General features: G+C 35.2%; 2 long non-coding RNA genes across 3 annotated transcripts; both read right to left on the bottom strand.

Moving 5' to 3' along the window:
• Positions 1-2,619: 2,619 nt before the first annotated feature.
• On the bottom strand, positions 2,620-3,537 carry LOC142610157 (uncharacterized). The gene is made up of 3 exons (XR_012839775.1): positions 3,455-3,537; positions 3,307-3,378; positions 2,620-2,642 (listed from the first exon to the last, which is right to left on the bottom strand). It is a non-coding gene; the product is annotated as an uncharacterized LOC142610157 (long non-coding RNA).
• Positions 3,538-5,593: 2,056 nt separating this feature from the next.
• Positions 5,594-7,031, bottom strand: LOC142610158 (uncharacterized). Of its 2 annotated transcripts, XR_012839777.1 has the most exons (4): positions 6,972-7,031; positions 6,843-6,884; positions 6,667-6,739; positions 5,594-5,745 (listed from the first exon to the last, which is right to left on the bottom strand). It is a non-coding gene; the product is annotated as an uncharacterized LOC142610158 (long non-coding RNA). The 2 variants fall into 2 exon arrangements; XR_012839776.1 differs by lacking the exon at positions 5,594-5,745 and having other exon boundaries at positions 6,498-6,739.
• Between the last annotated feature and the right edge of the window lie 362 nt (positions 7,032-7,393).

Here is a 7,393-nt window from a genome sequence, read left to right as displayed (position 1 = left end):
TTTATATTTTAACTAATTATGTAAACAAACCTTAATGGTCATATAAAATATAATATGATTCTAAACTAAAATTTATTTTTGATGCCCAATGTCAATCTACTCTATTTTATTGACAATCTTCCATATTTTTTTATTATTATTTATAATTTTTCATATTATCAAATTGTTGAAAGATTTATATTTATAATTCTTTTTTTTAATGTCATTGAAAGATAAGTATTATGCACTTTTGTTAATTTTAAGATATCGATTCTACTTTTTTCAGTTAAAAAAAAGAAAGATAAGTATTAAGCTCAATTTAATTATGGCTAAAATATACTTTTAGTTACTGAAACTTATCCATTAAAAAAAAGTTTCTGAAATTTAGTCCAGATTTGATTTTTCTTCCCTTAAATTTAGAAAGTTACTTTTCCAATTTTAAAATTTCTAAAAATATATCAGTTTTCATTTTTCGCCCATGTCTATGATTAAAGAAATTACATAACTGACTACAAAAATTGACTACATAACTGTCTATGTCGTACATCTATAATTGACTACAAAAATTTGGAATTAATGTATGTTTCTGTCTCTACTATGATAGGGTTCAAAATTTATGGTATCTTACACAATAATTGCATGCCTTTCACTAACTATTTTAATTTTGGTGTAGATAAAATCCAAATGTCAAAAAATATCACTTACACGAGCATTTTGTTCAAATTAATATTCCTACTTTTGAATTTTATGTCCATGAAGACAATCTCTGAAACTTAAATTCAGATGTGTAAACATCAGCAGTTTTACATGGTTAAAATAATCTCAGTAGGGGGCACAAAAACGCCTCATGCAAAAAAAACACGTTGGTCACACAATCTAAAACAAAACACTTAACCATTATCTCTACTTACTGGTCACAGCAGTGTTGACCCAAAGGTTAAATGGACAGCACGTTGGTCTTGAATGGAGAACTGACACTGAGACTCAAAGACTTGCAGATGGTGACCCACCTACTAGTACCTCCAGTTCTTACACAGTAACTGCGCTGACTTGAGTTGGAAATATAGGTGATAGTTGGAAAGGTGGTCACAGTTGGACAGCTTCTTACAGAATTTGGAAAGATAGCCGAGAGTAATATGCTTACTCAAAATAGAAAGAAGAAAGCTGACGGGGAGGGCATTGTGAAGAGGTACTCGAGCTCCAGAGACGCGAGTACCATTAATTATATTAGTTGTGGTGGTTGCTGCTGCCAGGGAAGTCGGTGTAAGTAATACGTATGTGAAGGGGTACTCGAGTTCTAGAGACTCGAGTACCATTAATTATCCATTCATTATATTAGTTGTGGTGGTTGCTGCTGCCAGGGATACGTATGTGAAGGGGTACTCGAGTTCGAGAGACTCGAGTACCATTAATTATCCATTCATTATATTGGTTGTGGTGGTTGCTGCTGCCAGGGAAGTCGGTGTAAGTAATACGTATGGCACATACTACTCGAGTTTGAAGAACTCGAGTACAGTGTAATAGTACCCGAGTTCTCTACACTCGAGTATACCTCGGGTACGGCAGCTAAGAGGTGTGGTACTCGATTTTAGAGAACTCGAGTACTTTGTCACAGTACTGGGTCCGCTAAATGCATTGCATGCCATGCCAACCCCAATGATGTATAACTGCACAGGTGTACTCGAGTTTCTGAGGCGCGAGTACTTTGCTATAGTACCCGAGGCCTAAAAACTCGAGTATGGATCGGGCATACCTCATTATATGTGTACAAACATACAGCTTAGTACTCGATTTCTTTAGACTCGAGTACTTTTTAAGACCAATAAGCTATCCGCTCTTGAACAGCTCAAAACCTCTGCTGCTGACAGTAATGCCTCCATTTCTCTCAATCTCTCTCTCTCTCTAATGTAGCTTATTTTCTGTTGCTGTGGTGAATGCATTTCTATATTTTATTTTGGGTGTTTTGAGTGTGAATTTGAGTAAATGTGTTTTCTTTGATTATGAAATCTGTGATTCTTTTGATAAAGCTTGGAGAATTTTTAGTGTTCCACTAATATTGTTTGCTTTGGATTATTGGGACTTAATTAACAGTAGCATGCCTACTTTACTTATAATTATGAGTCCGTTTGGTTAAGCAATTTGCAATAGCTTATACAAACACACCATGTAGGGAAATTGATGATTTTTTTTTTATATACATTAAGAATATTACAGATACAATCGCTACGACATGCTTGAAATTGTTTCGTGAGAGGCGAATGAGCCTTGACCCAATTCACACTCAGATGTTTCTTTGTTGCTATCACAAAAGTAGAAAGACTACCACTTCTTTATATAATGTTTTGTTCTTTTCAAATGCTCACGCATTTTTTGTTGATTGCATGTAGCACAAGGCAATAAGCATTCCTGATAATTTATATTACATGATACCTGTAACAATACATCAAAATAATGTGGCTGCGTCTGAGACACATCTCAGAAAGCCAACCCACAGTTTTGGCATTCTCCACACCTGCACTCAATAGGTACATATAAAATCAGTTGTTCCATAATTATGCTTGATTAAATTTATTATTTGTATGTTTCAAATAAACTAATTGTATGTTGAGGGAATATACCTGTCTAGTCACAAGTTTGGAAAGAATCTCCATAAGAAAATCAACCTAAATAGAGAAACCAGATTGTTATTTATAATTTGTATCTACCACACATAGACAAACAATACATTCACATTCAGTGGGATACTTTAGGTCATTAATAGTGACAAATACCACCACAATAACAAAGCTTAGTCTCATGTATGTAGGGAATTCCCCAACTTTTATCTATAATGGATCCATTCATATGAAATTTAATAAAAACTTACATTAGCCATCAACCTGCCACAGCCCTCTTTTTTTTTCCGGGGTTGTGACCAATTGTGAGCAAAATATATGACACAAAGCACTAACACATGTGGAGAGAAAATCATATTTAACAAACCTACTGAGCTATGTAAATGGATAGATACACCCAAAATGCTTGGTACTTTGGTTCAAGGCCAAAAATAAGTAGAAAATTTTTTTGGTCAGTAAAAATTCATTAACAGAAAGAAGCAAAAAATCTTCTAAAAAATTTCCCCAAAAAATAACCTGATCACCATCATGCAATGAACCAGAAAGAAAATTTCACAAAGCCCATAGTTTCAACAAACCCAAGATATATGACTCTAAATGTCAAAATTACAGATTTTACCAAGAAGAAGCCAGTCCTGAAATCATTGTCTAACATAAACTCAGCATAGTAAATTGGGATACTAATGTAACATATAGAGGGGAAGAATCTTACCAATGTAGGAAAAGCATCAATTGCCTGAATCACAGTTCTCATGAAAAGAAGAGGTAGAGGAGTTTGATCAACCTGAAAAATACAACTACCACTTACACAGAACTGAAAATGAAGTACATCAACCAGATCATAAATGACAAACACATACCATATGGTTCAATGCCTTTGCCAAGACCTGCTGTGTGAAAACTGTTCGTTGCTCAAAACAGGCTGAGCAAACATCTGTAATCTGAAAACATGAAATGGAAGTATTAAAAAAATATATATAAATAACAATTAATGCAGTGCACAGTAGATACATGGGACAACCACTTTAATACCTGTAAATGTGATGCAAAATGCATAATGCAGTGGATATTTAACAATTAAAAAAAATAGGAACTCCTACTAGGTAAATTGAAGCATTGTGCCATCCACTCCATAATTAAATCATATCAAGGATTTGTGCTGCATTTTGAGCAGGGCCAAAAAGCATCGGAGCCATTGGAAACCCAACCACTGGGTTTGCATGGTCCAAGTTTGAAGCCAAAAGCTATGTTGTGTGGCTTGCACCATGGGCTTTCTAATTAATTGGAATTTTGGGCACTTAAAAAACAAAATGAATGAAACTTCTTGGGGATATCAAGATTAATGAGTGGCCACAGTTAATTTGATTGAAACATTAAGTGTGTGTTTGGCATTAGTTGGAGACTAATTTGATTGAAATTGGTGGCACCAAAGGACTGACAGAAAATATCATACTGGAATGGGAAGTGAGAAAACATATGATTGCTAGAGAAAGCTTAGGGGGAATATAACTTTAAAATGAACTAAATGGCAAAAAAAAGGAACTATAAAGTCGCCTCCAAGTGATGAGGAACGAGGAATGGCGAAGCACTGCATTTAACATTGCAAGTTTTAAGTCATTACCATTAAGTAAAGTGGAAACACAACTCTTTAGGAGGACACTGTTGGAAAGAATTGTTCTAGGCTGTACTTTTAGAACTCAGATCACAACTGATTACAAAATACAATAGCCTTGCCTACTTATAGTTGGAAAGAATGCATGCCATTGCCTAACCTTACAACATAGGCTCCTAGAATCTGGTTGACTAATTGTGTAACTAACTAGCAAACATTTTTATTTTTATGACATAGGAGAGCTTCACTCAAATCAGTTGCACATGGCAGAGCAAACTATACAACTAACTAGCTAACACTTATCTCGAACAACTTTGGTTACAATATGCACAAGACTTAAACCGTTCCCAAAAATAAAGTACCAAGGAAAACAATGCAGCTGCAAGGATGCACTGCATCAGTTAGATATACTCCTAATGGGCATTCTTAATACTTTCCAATGATACCCTTCTATTTAAGTGCTTTTTAAGACAACTGATTGGATAGTTGTGGAAAGTGAAGCATGATGCCAAAGTCAACACTTTTTCTTTTTATAATACTAGAAAACTTAAATTCACATGTATCCCAAAAGAACAACACAAATAGATTCTTTTCTTTTTTCTTTTTTTTTGGGGGGCGGGGGGAAGGGGGGGGGGGGGGGAGGGGGTGGTTTGTTATGTAAACCATCGATAAGAACAAATACATTTCTACCCCTCAAATAAGTTTTCTGAAATTCATGAGGTAATCCATGTGAAAGCAAACTGATAATATTTTTCTTTTCCTATCTCTTTGTTAATTTTACCTACTTGTGGTGTTGGATATTAGGAACATTCTTTTGTGATATTGAAGATGGAAAAGAGGGGAAGGGGTTAAACACACTTAATCAAACATGAACAACAGAACATTCAAATGCACTTAAAAGCTTAACGGTTGTTGATTGAGAATAATGCATATTAGAATCCAAAACACTTACTGAATTCTATACCTGTATCAGATCAACCAAACTTTTATGACGACTAGCCAAAGAAACTGTGTTATGTCCAGGTATATGTGCAGTACTACTTTCAGCCAAATTGTTGGAAGCTGGCCTTGGTGATATGTCATTCTCAGACTCCTCCTTTTGAGAAACGCTTTCATTCTTCTTAGTTGGATCATAATGCCGTGATTTGTCTCCACTATCTGTTTCACTGTCTGGTTGGAGCTTTTGAGGACTTGCCAAGTCATCACTCGCGTGTACCATAACTTTCTTTGACTTTCGTGTTTGAATTGGTTGCAAGTCAAGCTTCGTGCTGGCCTTTGATTTCCTTTTAGTAGCTGAAATTTACACCATTTTGTCCACAGTATCCTCAATTTTTTCTTGAATTGAAAGTGGAAATGCTTTAATTATGTCACATGTTGCCGGACAATCCAGATTGGTATCCATTTAAGAGACAAGTTAAGGCAGGCACACTGCGCTGCTCCTTCACTAGCTGACACCAACTTTTAACAGCAGAGCTAGTCAAGAACTTGCCCTCATAATGAGGCCATGCCTTCATTACTTATCTCATCCTCATCAGTCATCTGTTGCAAGCAAAAACACACCTAAGAGACGTTGAAATGAAAAAAACAGATAACAACATACATTACTGTAATGATCAATGCGAGACTCCAAATGCCTATTTCTGAGCAGATATTTTTCACTTATCAGTCATCTACATAAATGCTCATTTCCTAACCAACCAAGGTACTCTAAGTAGATTCTTCTCTGTATTTCACATTAAAAAAATCTATATTGTATACAAGGATAAAGATGGTAGTTATATTAGGTGTTGATTTGTGGCAACCAATTTCAGGTGGAAAAAAAGGGGAACTGGAGGGGGGAGAGAGAGAAATTGTGTTACAGGAAATTATTAAAAAAAATACTCTTCTATGCTTCCCCTTCCATGCGCAAGTATGCAACACAAAAGCAAATTATAATAGCCACACTATGGTACTATGAAGCAGCAAATTTCCTTGAAACATGTAACTTTAGAAAAGCAATTAATCTAATACAACACTGGAAAGAGGAAAAATCATGATCTTATCAACTTAAGGGTGCTTGTTGAATGTGAGATTTCAATTCTTCTTTTCATTCCCTCTATATATTAAACAGCCAAGTGAAGCATAAACAACATGGACACGAGTTATTTCTTTGCAAAAGTACATCCCAAATAAACATGTAAGCATTATCAAAATGTGCACACTTGTTTCTTTGTGTACCACATTCTAAGTTCGCTGGATATATTTCTATAAATTTGAGGTTCACTTGCATCGCTAATCAAAATCAAAACCATGTTAATTTACCCCTGGTTCCTGCCAAGGGGTTCAACCAACAAAAAAAATTTCCTATCTCTTGCTATGACATTAAAAAATACTGCAAATATGGTTAAGCTGCAAGAGATCATGCTAATGCTTCTTGATATGATGCCCAATCATCTATGTGCTTGTAAACCAGCAACTCACATGGCTCATCATGGCAGTGAGTTTTAGACAGAAATCCCACTCTTCAGGGTTTCATTATCATAAGTCAGGTAACCTACATAAAGCAAAACAATTTAGCCCAAAGAGTAACACAAACTTGTCAATGTATAAGACATTTTCTATAGTACAACACAAAATAAGCATATCCAGAAGCTTACCATAAATTGATTACTTTTCCACATCCTCCTGGATTTGACCATCTGCAGCAGTAGATACACAGATATCTATGAAATTAATTGTATATGACTAAAAGCCAAAAAAAGCCATATAATTCTTGAGAGCCTCACGAGCAAGATTGACTGCCAAGTTTGCTTGAGCATCAGCCTCAGAGTTTAGTTCCTTTGAGAGGTAAAAAGAAAATGTCAGAAAATTGAAAAAGAAGCAACGACATAAAAGCAGCAGTATCAGGATTCTTCTGCAATAAGTAACAAAGAAGTAAATGTTTCTACACATAAGTCCAGGCTGAAAGCATGAAAAGCACAAAGAGTACACCAAAAGGGACATTGATGAAGGCAGTAAGAATAAACAGGAATCCTAAGGATTTACCAGAAAATTTGGTCCTAGGTGAAAGCTGCATGGTGAATAGGAATTGTCTAACACATCCCAAGTAGTTGAAATTAAGGCTTCCTTGAGTTGATGATGATTGTGTCATCAAGAAAAATAATAACAGCAAATTCCTTAAATTTAAATCAATCATTGGCATTTGATT

The sequence above is a fragment of the Castanea sativa genome, chromosome 9 (genome assembly GCF_040712315.1).
Source record: "Castanea sativa cultivar Marrone di Chiusa Pesio chromosome 9, ASM4071231v1".
NCBI lineage: Eukaryota > Viridiplantae > Streptophyta > Magnoliopsida > Fagales > Fagaceae > Castanea > Castanea sativa.
Note: the sequence above shows the minus strand (reverse complement) of the source record. Positions and strands in the feature narration are given on the sequence as shown.